At 34.9% G+C, this 12,803-nt stretch overlaps 1 pseudogene across 1 annotated transcript in view; it reads left to right on the top strand.

Annotated features, from left to right (window-relative positions):
• Nucleotides 1–12,803, top strand: part of LOC143559889 (callose synthase 2-like) — a 28,925-nt pseudogene that overhangs the window by 14,107 nt on the left and 2,015 nt on the right. The window contains exons 7-41 of the transcript XR_013140014.1: nucleotides 6–122; nucleotides 383–475; nucleotides 601–692; nucleotides 780–906; nucleotides 982–1,119; nucleotides 1,198–1,274; nucleotides 1,363–1,447; nucleotides 1,695–1,817; nucleotides 2,302–2,419; nucleotides 2,501–2,821; nucleotides 3,599–3,651; nucleotides 3,739–3,799; nucleotides 3,887–3,968; nucleotides 4,062–4,111; nucleotides 4,212–4,298; nucleotides 4,991–5,128; nucleotides 5,213–5,304; nucleotides 5,399–5,483; nucleotides 5,563–5,723; nucleotides 5,800–5,923; nucleotides 6,344–6,444; nucleotides 6,524–6,647; nucleotides 6,746–6,897; nucleotides 7,954–8,063; nucleotides 8,158–8,283; nucleotides 8,365–8,433; nucleotides 8,524–8,716; nucleotides 8,803–8,962; nucleotides 9,888–10,007; nucleotides 10,079–10,194; nucleotides 10,369–10,452; nucleotides 11,256–11,368; nucleotides 11,447–11,676; nucleotides 11,759–12,553; nucleotides 12,626–12,676. The product of XR_013140014.1 is annotated as a callose synthase 2-like (transcript). The remainder of the gene's footprint in view (nucleotides 1–5; nucleotides 123–382; nucleotides 476–600; nucleotides 693–779; nucleotides 907–981; nucleotides 1,120–1,197; nucleotides 1,275–1,362; nucleotides 1,448–1,694; nucleotides 1,818–2,301; nucleotides 2,420–2,500; nucleotides 2,822–3,598; nucleotides 3,652–3,738; nucleotides 3,800–3,886; nucleotides 3,969–4,061; nucleotides 4,112–4,211; nucleotides 4,299–4,990; nucleotides 5,129–5,212; nucleotides 5,305–5,398; nucleotides 5,484–5,562; nucleotides 5,724–5,799; nucleotides 5,924–6,343; nucleotides 6,445–6,523; nucleotides 6,648–6,745; nucleotides 6,898–7,953; nucleotides 8,064–8,157; nucleotides 8,284–8,364; nucleotides 8,434–8,523; nucleotides 8,717–8,802; nucleotides 8,963–9,887; nucleotides 10,008–10,078; nucleotides 10,195–10,368; nucleotides 10,453–11,255; nucleotides 11,369–11,446; nucleotides 11,677–11,758; nucleotides 12,554–12,625; nucleotides 12,677–12,803) is intronic.

Genomic DNA, 12,803 nt, shown 5'->3' with positions numbered 1-12,803 from the left:
TTTAGATACAAGCTTCAGTCTCAGCTCTTCGTAACACCAGAGGTTTACCATGGCCAAAAGGCCACAAGAAGAAAGTGGATGAAGACATCTAGGATTGGCTACAAGCTATGTTTGGTTTTCAGGTATGCTGAGGTGGCATGATAACAAGCTGGGTAATATCCGGTATGAGTCAGCTGGGGTTGACCCGAAACATGTTTTTTATTCCAAAAGTTTATAAGTGGTTGATGTGTCAAGTATGATTACAAAAATTGTACTGTTTGATCATAATTTAGTTTTTGAGTCAAATGACTTGAGAGAAAGGTTCACTTATGGGAGTTATCAACCTGTTTCATTTTAACAAAATATGTTGAAATTGCTACATCTAATGATATATGAATTGCAGAAAGATAATGTTTCGAATCAAAGGGAGCACTTGATCTTGTTATTGGCAAATATTCATATTCGACAATTCCCAAAGCCTACTCAACAACCTAAGGTATTATACTATTGTGTGCCGTAAAACAGTACTGGTGTTCATATATACACCTATTTGGACTAGTCTTAATGTGTGCATAAACATAAATGTTGGTGATGAAATTCTTGGATATTAATCTTTTGTAGTTGGATGATATTGCTGTTGATGAAGTTATGAACAAGATGTTTAAAAATTATCAGAAGTGGTGCGAATATTTGGGTCGCAAGCATAGTCTTTGGTGAGTGTCCTCCTTAAATATGTATAAAATATTTTATGATGAAAAATGTAGTTGTAATGTTTTGAGTCTGATAATTATCATTTACAGGTTCCCAAATATTCAAAAAGAAGTTCAACAAAGAAAACTGCTATATATGGGTTTGTATCTTCTCATATGGGGCGAAGCTGCAAACTTGAGATTTATGCCGGAATGCCTTTGCTATATCTATCACCATGTATGTATCATGACATATTTCAAACCTTTTCACTTATTTTAAAATGCGGGTTCTGAATAAATATATGCTTGCCAGATGGCATTTGAACTTTATGGTATGCTGGCTGGTAGTGTGAACTCTGTGACTGGTGAGAATGTTAAGCCTGCTTACGGGGGTGAAAAGGAGGCGTTTTTGAGGAAAGTTGTGACACCTATATATAACACAATTGCAAAGGTGTAGTAAAAACAACGGATATGTTTTGCAACTCTTTTTTGTATTTTATTTTCATAATTTAATTGTTGTTTTTTACAGGAAGCTCAAAAAAGCTAAGGAGGAAAGTCAAAGCATTCTCAATGGAGAAATTATGACGATCTAAATGAGTACTTTTGGTATTATTCAAAGATTTGCGTTATAATTTTAACAATATTATTGTTCTTGTAATCATATTTAGTGCATTAATTATGTATAAAATTGTAGGTCAGTTGACTGTTTCCGTATTGGATGGCCGATGCGTGCTGATGCTGATTTCTTTCACGTGCCTGAAGAACGCAGAGATAATGATGTGAGTATTTTATGATTTTTTCAATTCCAACAAGTTCTCTACTTTTTGACCTTTTTGGGGTTCTTACATGCCATCAGCTTGATTGGTATCCACGTATCATAGTTACTAGTTACCATATTGATATATGAAAATAGTTAATATCCAAATTTTGGGAACGTTGAATATTATATACAGGTCAGAGCGATCATAGTTGTATGAGAATAAATGTAACATTTTAATAGTTAATATGTTTGTTCTCTATTTTCAGGTTGAAAAACCTGCCACGAGGGGTCGATGGGTTGGGAAGATTAATTTTGTTGAAATAGATTCATATTGGCATATATTTAGGAGTTTTGATAGGATGTGGAGCTTTTTCATCTTATGTTTACAGGTAATCTTTTCTTTAGGGATGTGCATGAGTTGGTTTTGCGCTCAAACCGAACCGAAAACCGAAATTTCGTTTTTGAGTTTTTGAAAATTGTTCCGTTTCAGTTTTATGGTTTTTCCCGTTTTGTCATTTGGGCTTGTAAATTTTGGGTAAAATGTTTTTGACCCAAAATAATGAATTTGGGCTTTTTTTTTTTGTTAATTAATACTTAATTGATTATTTTTATTTGAGCTAAAATATTTGGTTTATTCGGCTTTAAATACATGCAAAACTAAAATCGAATTGACAGTTCGGTTTTACAAAAACATAAAACCAAATCGTCAGCTTTTGTTTGGATTCAGTTTGCTTGATTCGATTTTTTCGGTTTTTCCGGTTTCAGATACGTTTTTTTCGGTTTTGATGCACACCCCTACCTTCTTTCTAATTTCTTTAACTTTGTTTTGTTGAATGTATTATTGTCATTAATAACATTAACAACCGACTCTAGGCAATGATTATCATAGCATGGAATGGATCTGGCAATCTTAGTTCCATCTTTGAGGGAAAAGTGTTCAAGCGAGTTTTGAGCATCTTCATTACAGCAGCAATTTTGAAACTTGCACAAGGTTAGATTTACTTTTGACTTATGTTTGGCAAAATTCAAATGTTAATAGTTTCCAACAGTTCGATTACTGTTTCATTTCCAGCTGTTATTGATCTTGTGATGATGTGGAAAGCAAGGTTTAGCATGTCATTTCATGTCAAGCTTCGATACGTTTTGAAGGCTGTTTCAGCAGCAGTCTGGGTTATTGTTTTACCAGTAACATATTAATCCTTCCGGATTTGGAGAAACTATGAAAAATTGGTTTGGTAGTGGATCAGGCTCTCCATCTTTGTTCATTTTGGCAATTGTTGTTTATTTGTCTCCAAACATGCTTTCTGCATTGTTGTTTATGTTTCCGTTTGTCCGCCGGTATTTGGAGAGATCTGATTACAGAATCGTGCGGTTCATCATGTGGTGGTCACAGGTACATCAGTACATGAAACCTTTATTGGAATTTGTGATACTAGTTTTCATCAGGGCTAATATTGGAAAAACACACCGTTCAGGAACAGTGTAATTTGTTACAATTTGTATATCTGAAAACGCTCTCTTTGAGATTTGTGATAGTAGTTTTCATCAGGGGTAATATGGAAAAAAAAATACCTTTCAAGAAAAGTGTATTTATTACAAGTTTTTTATTTAAAAATGCTCTCTTTTGAGTTCTGTGATAGTAGTTTTCATCAGGTGTAATACGGGAAAAACATACCGTTCAAGAAAGTATAACCTATTTCAAGTTTTTTTTTAAGAATGCTCTCCTTGAGTTTTGTGAAAGTAGTTTTCATATCAGGGGTAATATGGGAAAAAAACATAACGTACAAGAAAAGTGTAATTCTTCACAAGTTTTATATAATAGTGATCTCTTTGAGTTTTCTGATAGTAGTTTTCATCAGGATATTATGGAAAAAACATACCGGTCAAGAAAAGTGTAACTTTGTACAAGTTTTATTTAAAAATGCTCTCTTTGAGCTTTGTGATAGTAGTTTTCGTCAGGGGTAATATGGGAAAAACATACTGTTCAAGAAAACTGTAATTTATTACAAGTTTTATTCAAGCATGCTCTCTTTGAGTTTGGTGATAGTAGTTTTTATCAGTGGTAAACTGGTAATATGGGAAAATACGCAAATGTTTTTATATTAAGAAGTCTTACGGTTTTTGAAGTGTCATTTAGAGTTTATTTTTGATAATTAATGAACATATGCAGCTTCCACTGTACGTCGGGAGGGGAATGCATGAGGACCCACTTTCGCTAATTAAGTAAGACATCCTATTACATGTGTGTATTGGTTAAATTAGTTAGTTACCTTTTGCTTTATGTGTAACCAAAAATGTTTTTTTTTCTAGGTACACATTCTTTTGGGTTGTCCTCATAGTAGCAAAGTTAGCTTTTAGTTACTACTTAGAGGTGTTTCTTCTGTTCTTCATCTTTTTCTTGCAACAAATATTCATGTACCTAATCTTAACATAACAATCATTACTTCTAATATTGCAGATAAAGCCTCTAGTGGGTCCTACAAAAACAATAATGAGAATTCACGTTACACGTTACCAATGGCATGAGTTCTTCCCCCAAGGTAATCTAGTAGTCTTATTTAGTTATTTATACCCATAAACACAAGTACATAAGTTACACCAAAAATGAAATTGATTTCACATTGTTATTTCAGCTAGCAACAATCTTGGTGTTGTCATTGCAATCTGGGCTCCTATTATTCTTGTATGTGTTTTTTTTATCTGATTTCTTTTTATTCTATATACCACATTTCATTCTCTCTAAGTTGGTTTGTAAGTTGGATTTCTTTCTTTGTTTTCTATAGGTGTATTTCATGGATACTCAAATTTGGTATGCCATTTTCTCCACAATATTTGGTGGCTTTTATGGTGCGTTTCGGCGTCTTGGAGAGGTTGGTTCTCTCCAGTATGATTCTTATTATTATGATTGATATTATTATTAGGGATTATAACTATTACTAGAGTTAATTACACAGATGGTCCATGTGGTTTCAGCAAAGTAGCAGGTGGGGGTACTAACTTTGACATGTTGCGTGTTTGGGGTTCGTGGTTCTAATTTTGTAACAAGTTTGGGTATAGCCAAGTTTAGTTAATCTTTTGTAAAGTGTAGATAAAATGACCAAAATACCCTTGGAACATTAAAAACAAAAAAATAAAAAGTAAAACTCATACGCATTCCCTTTGTGTCATCACCTGTGTTTTACGCAACTACCAACCACTGAGTTTTACCGTTTACTTTTTTTGTTTTCTAATGCTCAAGAGTATTTTTGGTCATTTTATCTAGACTTAACAGAGAAGTTGACAAAAGTTGGTGTTTATACCCAAACTTGTTAAAAACAATGAACCTCGAACATGCAACATTTCAAAGTTAGTACGAACCACCAAACCTGTCATTGCCGAGGCTTCCTTTAGCCCCCCCCCCCCCCCCCCCCCGCGCATTTTTGTCTAAGCTTTGCCACTGAAACCTGTTTGCTGAATCCACAGGGACCGTCTGTGAATAGAATTCACACTATTATTGTTATAGCTATTATTGTTGCTGTGAATATTATTATTAATTTTATTCTCAAATATTTCTGTTTTTCAGATACGAACGCTGGAAATGTTGAGAAGCCGATTTGAGCAACTGCCAATTGCTTTTAATAGCTGCTTAATTCCAGCAGAAAGAAGCGAAATGACTAAAAGGGGACTCAAGGCCACTCTATCAACTAGATACAGTCCTAAGGTTTTAATATTATTATTGTCATTAGTAACTACAAAGTTTTGTCTCATTTTATTATAATTAATTGTCGGTTTATATCTATTTCAGGTCTCTGCTAAGAAAGAGGAAGCAGCAAGGTTCGCCCAGATGTGGAATAGAATAATCACAAGTTTCAGAGATGAAGATTTGATTACTAACAGGTTCTTGAAGATGATTTTATATTTTTACGCACACATATCGTTAAAAAATGTACTATAGATTTTTATTATGTACCGGTTTTGTTATTTTTACCAGGGAAATGGACCTATTACTCATGCCATACTCTGCTGATCTGGATTTGGATCTCATTCAGTGGCCTCCTTTTTTACTTGCTAGCAAGGTTTCTTACATCCTGAATGATATTCTTTCTTGAATTTTACCTGCACATATATGTTGACTTTTTGATTGTCAAACTTTAGCTTCCTATAGCATTGGATATGGCAAAAGATAGTACTGGAAGGGATTCTGAACTGAGAAAGAGGCTGGATTCAGACGCGTATATGGTCTACGCTGTTCGCGAATGCTATGCTTCATGCAGAAATATTATGAATTTCTTGGTTTCGGGTGATCGAGAGAAGGCGTATGCAATTAAATTTTAATAATCTGAGTCGTTTCATAATTCATATATTTATATTATGTGAACTACCTTTTTTCAGTGTTTTGAGCGAGATATTTGAGATAGTGGACAAACACATAGAGGAGAAAACCGTGCTATCCAAGCTTAATATTAGTGAACTTCCTAGCCTCACTGATCAGTTTGTTAAACTTATTGAGTTCTTGGTATATATTATTTTCTTTCAAACCATTTTAATTGGCTTGTAAACCGAACAAACGATTGAACACAAACCTGAAACGGAGTTTTCTTGCTCGTGCTAAAACCAATTAAAAGTAAATATGAACAATGTGTTGGGCCTAAAAAGTTACTAAAACTAGACTAAATTGTTATGGGCCTAAACAATTTGAATAAATATATTAACGAACGAGCTTAAACAAAGTAATGAACATAAATGAATGCAAACGAACGAACGTTTACGAACTTTAATGAATGAGATTGTGTTCATGTTCGTTCGTTTATTAAATAAATGAACATAAATGAACGGTTCACTGAACATCTGGTTTGTTTACAATCCTACATTTTAAAGCAAGTAGTTTGACCTTTTAACCTTCTCAAACTAATTTCATGATTTTTGTTTCTTACAGATGAAGAATGAAGAAAGTGACAAGGATGATGTTGTGATTGTGTTACTTAACATGTTGGAGGTGGTGACACGAGACATAATAGTAGAAGAGTCAATTTCTAGGTACAATGAAATATGAATTAGTATTATTGATTTCTTAATTAACATTCTCTAATTGATTTCTTTTGCTTCATACATACAGTTTGATGGAATCAACTCATGGTGGCGCTTATGGAAACGATGAAGCACCACTTGATAAACGATATAAATTCTTTGCAGTTCTTAATTTTCCCGTTACAGGAAATGAAGAAGCTTGGAGAGAGAAAGTAAGTTCATGGTCTTTTGACTCCCAATCTTAATATTATTATGACGATTTTTTTTAATTTGTTTTGAGTAGTTAAACCATGATTGTTTTTGTTTTTAGATAACAAGGCTTCATCTTTTGCTTACTGAAAAAGAATCTGCAATGGATGTCCCATCAAACATAGAAGCCAGAAGGCGCATTTCTTTTTTCTCAAATTCATTGTTTATGGAAATGCCAGAAGCACCTAAAGTTAGAAACATGATATCGTTCTCGTAAGTTTCCATCATTTTTACACACTTCTTTAGGCTTGTAAACGAACACAAACAAAGGGTGTTCGTTCGTTTAACTTTAACCAAACAAATGATCGAACATGTACAATTGAACAAACGGATTTTTTCTTTTTTGTGTGTGTTTATGTTCTTTCGTTAATAGTATAAACGAATGGTTCACGAACGAACATAACTGCACATAGATGAACAAACATAAATGAGCTAAAACTAGTTAAATTTAATGTGAAGCACAATGTGTTGGGCTAAAAGGTTGTTAAAATCAGACTAAGTTGTAATGAGCCCAAAAATTTTGAATTAATATATTTAGAAATGTAAACTAACAGGTATAGATGAACAAACATAAACGAATTTAATTGAAGGAACGTTCACGAACGTGAATGAATGTACAAGACATGTGATCATGTTTTTTCGTTTATTAAATAAATGAGAACACCACTGAATTTCCTGCCAAACGGTTCACGAACTATTCATTAAACGTTTGGTCTGTTTACAGGCCTACACTTTTTATGACGTTTATTTAAAAAATAACATTTTATTTAAAAGTTTCATGTCCTGAATCATAGTTATTGGAAACCCTCGCTTCTTGCGCCTAGGCCTATTTTTCAGGCGAGGCTCAATAAAGGCATTATATTGATACATTTTGTCATTCAAGTTTAGGAATTGCATTTGAATCTTGACTAGTTTAGAACCTTTGGTACTAATTAAATGATATTAAATGTTATATAATAGCTTTTGTTTATTTTATTTGAAGAATAGTATTATTTTTCATATAAATAATATATTTTTATTTTTTTTATTTAAGTGCGCTTATTTTTCCTCTGGCCCTCACATTTTATGCGCCTTGAATGCGCCTAACGCATTTGATAAGTATGGTCCTGATCTTTTGTGGGTCCTAGATAGTGAGAGGATAATGTTGATATGGGCATTTTACACAAAATAACAATAGATAGTGGTGGTTTTATTGTAAATGATGGCATAGAAAACATCATTAAAAATCCATTTGAACACCTGATATCTATTTTTATGTTACTTGTTAAGGGTTCTTACACCTTACTTCAATGAGGATGTCCTTTTCTCTATGGATGCTTTAGAAAAGCCAAATGAAGATGGGGTTTCCATCCTCTTTTACTTGCAGAAAATTTATCCTGGTCAGTTTGTTTTCATAGGTTTTTCCTTTTCTAAACATGTATGATATATAACACAACTTATATATATATATGTGATATATAATATATTATATAGACGAATGGGAGAATTTCCTTCAACGGGTGAAGTGCAAAAACGAAGATGAACTGAGAAATCTTCCAGGTTATGAAGATCATCTTCGACATTGGGCATCATATAGAGGTCAAACATTGACTAAAACCGGTACGTGATTAATTTGTAATCAAGATGTTTATATTAACTTATTTTTATTTTTCTAAACAATTCTATATTGTTGTAAACTAGTGCGCGGCATGTTGTATTATCGACAAGCATTGGTACTTCAGGCTTTCCTTGACATGGCAAAAGATGATGGTATGCATATATACATAGTATCACCCTTATATGTAACTTTTTTGTGATATATAACATCAAAACTTTATATAATCTATATTCTTGTTGCAGAGTTGATGAAAGTTTATAAGGCTGCTTCATCTAATACCGAAGAGTTACTTAGCAACGATGATCGATCATTAATGACACAATGTCACGCAGTGGTGGATATGAAGTTTTCATTTGTTGTATCTTGCCAGCAATATGGTATTCAAAAACGATCAGCTGATCCACGTGCTCATGATATTCTAAGGCTCATGACAATGTATGACTTGTAATATTGAATTTTTGGTTTTGCGTGAAGTTTGTTATTGTATTCACTAAAATGCCCTCTTTTTTATTCATGAGCAGGTATCCTTCTCTTCGTGTTGCATATATTGATGAAGTTGAAGAAACTAGTGAAGACAAACTAAAAAAAGTGGTTGATCGTGTTTCTTATTATTCGGCTCTTGTGAAAGCTGTACCAAAGGCCAGTGACTCTGGCCCTGGCCCGGTTCAAAATGAAGATCAGGTACAACTTTCAGTTATATTGTAGAAACTCCATCAGTTCATATTCAAAGATTTATTTGGGTCATGGGTCAAAATGGGCAGAGCAGAGTCCACTTTTATATGTATTATAGAGTAATTAGTGTGTCTGAAAAAAAATTATGAGGTAATAAAATCTAATGCATTTACTCAATAGATACAAAGGAATGATAGATACAAGTGGTTCTAACAACTCTATAGCAACCATAACAAACAATATACAAAAAGACTTATATCCTTGTACGTGTGTTCAAAGTATAAACTGTCTAGTATGCCCCATCAAGCTTCTGTATCTATAAATATATCTTATGTACTTGTAATCGTTCGTTACCGATATAAAAAATACCTAGTTGCCACCCGTGGTCGATTTAGACCGAACCATGTTAAATCCCCGTGTTCGTTTATTGCTTTCATGTTCTGTTCATGTGAGTTTAATCCTAACAATGAACATGGTGTAAAATGTGTTTGGTAGTTATTCTTGTTATAGAAGAAAAGCATGTTAATTATACATCATCATCATCATCATCATCATCATCATCATCGTACTCAATATATCCCACCAATAGCAATGCTATGGTAGGGTCTGAGGAGGGTAAGATGTAGACAGCCTTACCTCTATCCCATAGGGATAGAGGCTGCTTCCGGTGAGACCCCCGGCTCGATAGTAGTTTTGCATCAAGCCTTGGACATAAGGCACATAGCACTCAATCATCGGGACACCGGCTGATTGGTGCATGTGCCCTTGTCTTTCGGCTATCAACGCCACCACATGATGCCTGATTAACCTTCCGCCACTTTTAACGTTATTTTCACGAGATTAGTAAAATAACGTTAAAATTAGTGCAGTTTTACTTTTGCCCACCCGAGGGCTCGATAGATGTTAATAATACTTATACAATTTAATTGTCCAGGTTATATATCGTATAAAACTTCCCGGGCCCGCCAAATTGGGAGAGGGAAAGCCAGAAAACCAAAATCATGCAATAATTTTTACACGTGGGGAGGGCCTACAAACAATAGATATGAACCAGGTATATTTGTGTTTTACACCTTAAAGTTTGTTAAATACAGTGTTTTAAGATGTTTATTGTGAAATCAACAGGATAACTACATGGAAGAAGCTTTTAAAATGAGGAATTTACTTCAAGAGTTTCTTGTCACGCATGGCGTGCGGACCCCAACCATATTAGGGCTTAGAGAGCATATATTCACTGGCAGGTACACCACCAACCCGTTTCTTTTTATTGTTTTTTCGTTTTACATATAGTTTTCTAAGAATGGTGAAGATTATACACGCGTCTAAGTTATCCTTTCTTAATTGTTTGAACATGTTTTTGCAATACTCCTCTTTGTGGTTAATAGCATTTCTTTGTATATGATTTCTGGTTTCAGTGTTTCTTCTCTTGCATGGTTCATGTCAAATCAGGAGACAAGTTTTGTAACCATTGGCCAAAGATTGTTGGCCAACCCGTTAAAGTAAAGTTTTGTGATATTATCGTATTGTAAATATTCATCTTTTATTATATGGTTCTGGCCCATGTCATAGAGATTTTATCATCTTCCAGAATAATTAATTTATGTTTTCGTGTGTATGGGCGCTATTTATATCATATGATTATCTTCTTTGCATCTTTAAAATAGTGCTCAACACATTTTTGCTATTAAAATGAAAAAAAATATTCTACAGGTAACAGTGTTTAAGATGATGACTATTTAAATAGAAACATCAATCATCATCATCATCATCATCATCATCATCATCATCATCATCATCATCGTACTCAGTATATCCCACCAATAGCAAAGCTATGGTAGGGTCTGAGGAGGGTAAGATGTAGGCAGCCTTACCTCTACCCCATAGGGATAGAGAGGCTGCTTCCGGTGAGACCCCCGGCTCGATAGTAGTTTTGCATCAAGCCTTAGACATAAGGCACATAGCACTCAATCATCGGGACACCGGCTGATCGGTGCATGTACCCTTATCTTTCAGCTATCAACGCCACTACATGATGCCTGATTAACCGTCCGTCACTTCTAACGTTATTTTCACGAGATTAGTAAAATAACGTCAAAATTAGTGCAATTTCACTTTTGCCCACCCGAGGGTTCACACATATATACATCATATGTGCGCACCGCAAGCAGGGCTATAAATAGTAGAAAACTGCATGAAGTGAAGCTTCTCATTATATATTGGCAAAGTAGCATGTATCTTGTTTGTCTTTTTTTTTGTTATCTCTGAACTCATTATCTTGTTCTCGTACCCTTTGCTCATTCAGAGTCAGATTTCATTACGGGCATCCAGATGTGTTTGAAAGACTGTTTCATTTAACCAGAGGTGGTGTCAGTAAGGCTTCTAAAATTGTTAACCTGAGTGAGGATATATTTGCAGGCAAGTATTTGCTATATATGTGTATTATAATCATCTCTATCGCTTGCTTGCCTTCTATTTACAATTTCAAATTCTCAGGTTTCAATTCCACATTACGCGGAGGAAACGTTACTCATCACGAATACATACAAGTCGGTAAAGGAAGAGATGTCGGTCTCAACCAAATCTCACTATTCGAGGCCAAAATTGCGAATGGTAACGGTGAACAAACAATGAGCCGTGACATATACCGACTTGGACACCGTTTCGACTTCTTCCGTATGCTCTCTTGCTACTTCACCACTGTCGGATTCTACTTCAACACACTCGTAAGATGTTTAAACATTTTCTTCCAAGTTTCAATTCTCAACACCTTTGACTTTTTGACCAACACTTCTTGTTTTACAACAGCTGACAGTGCTTATCGTATATGTCTTCCTCTACGGCCGACTTTATCTCGTCCTCAGTGGACTGGAACGAGAGCTGACCACAAACCGAGCAGTCGTTAACAACAAACCCCTTCAAGTTGCTCTCGCTTCACAATCCGTTTTCCAGATCGGGTTTCTAATGGCATTACCAATGATGATGGAAATTGGTCTCGAGCGTGGGTTTCATAAAGCTTTTACAGATTTTGTCCTCATGCAACTGCAACTAGCTTCTGTATTCTTCACATTTTCACTCGGGACAAAAACACATTATTATGGAAGAACTTTGCTTCACGGTGGTGCACAGTATCGAGCCACGGGTCGTGGGTTCGTCGTGTTTCACGCCAAGTTTGCTGATAATTACCGACTTTACTCGCGAAGTCACTTTGTTAAGGGGCTTGAACTTTTGATACTACTTGTTGTGTATGAAATATTTGGTCAATCTTATAGAGGTTCAATTGCATACATATTGATTACTGTATCAATGTGGTTTATGGTGGGATCATGGCTTTTTGCTCCCTTTCTGTTTAACCCCTCGGGTTTTGAGTGGCAAAAGATTGTTGATGATTGGACTGATTGGAGTAAGTGGATAAGTAATCGAGGTGGGATCGGTGTTGCCGTTGATAAAAGTTGGGAGTCGTGGTGGGAAAAAGAACAGGAACATCTTATATCTTCTGGTGTACGGGGTACTATTACAGAGATTGTTTTGGCTCTTCGGTTTTTTATTTATCAGTTTGGACTTGTGTATCATCTTAGCTTAACCGAGAGCAAAAGTTTTCTGGTACGTTTCGTGTGTTGTACGGGTTTGACTTTTTAACTTTTAGCCGTAATAATATTTGCCTTCTGGTTGCAGGTTTATGGAATTTCATGGCTTGTGATCATTGGCGCACTTCTTGTAATGAAGGTGCGTTACATTGGTTAGAGTAACATTAATATTTAGGTTCCTCTTCAATTAAAATATTACTGTTATAGATTTGTCTAGGGCTTCTGGTTTCCTATATATCGAGGGTTAGGCTTGTAAAAAAATCGAA

The sequence above is a fragment of the Bidens hawaiensis genome, unplaced genomic scaffold, assembly GCF_021521415.1.
Source record: "Bidens hawaiensis isolate Kalapana, Puna unplaced genomic scaffold, B.hawaiensis_p1.1 tig00020106_1, whole genome shotgun sequence".
Lineage (NCBI taxonomy): Eukaryota > Viridiplantae > Streptophyta > Magnoliopsida > Asterales > Asteraceae > Bidens > Bidens hawaiensis.
The sequence above is the reverse complement of the archived record's forward strand: the minus strand, read 5'-3'. Positions and strand labels throughout refer to the sequence as shown.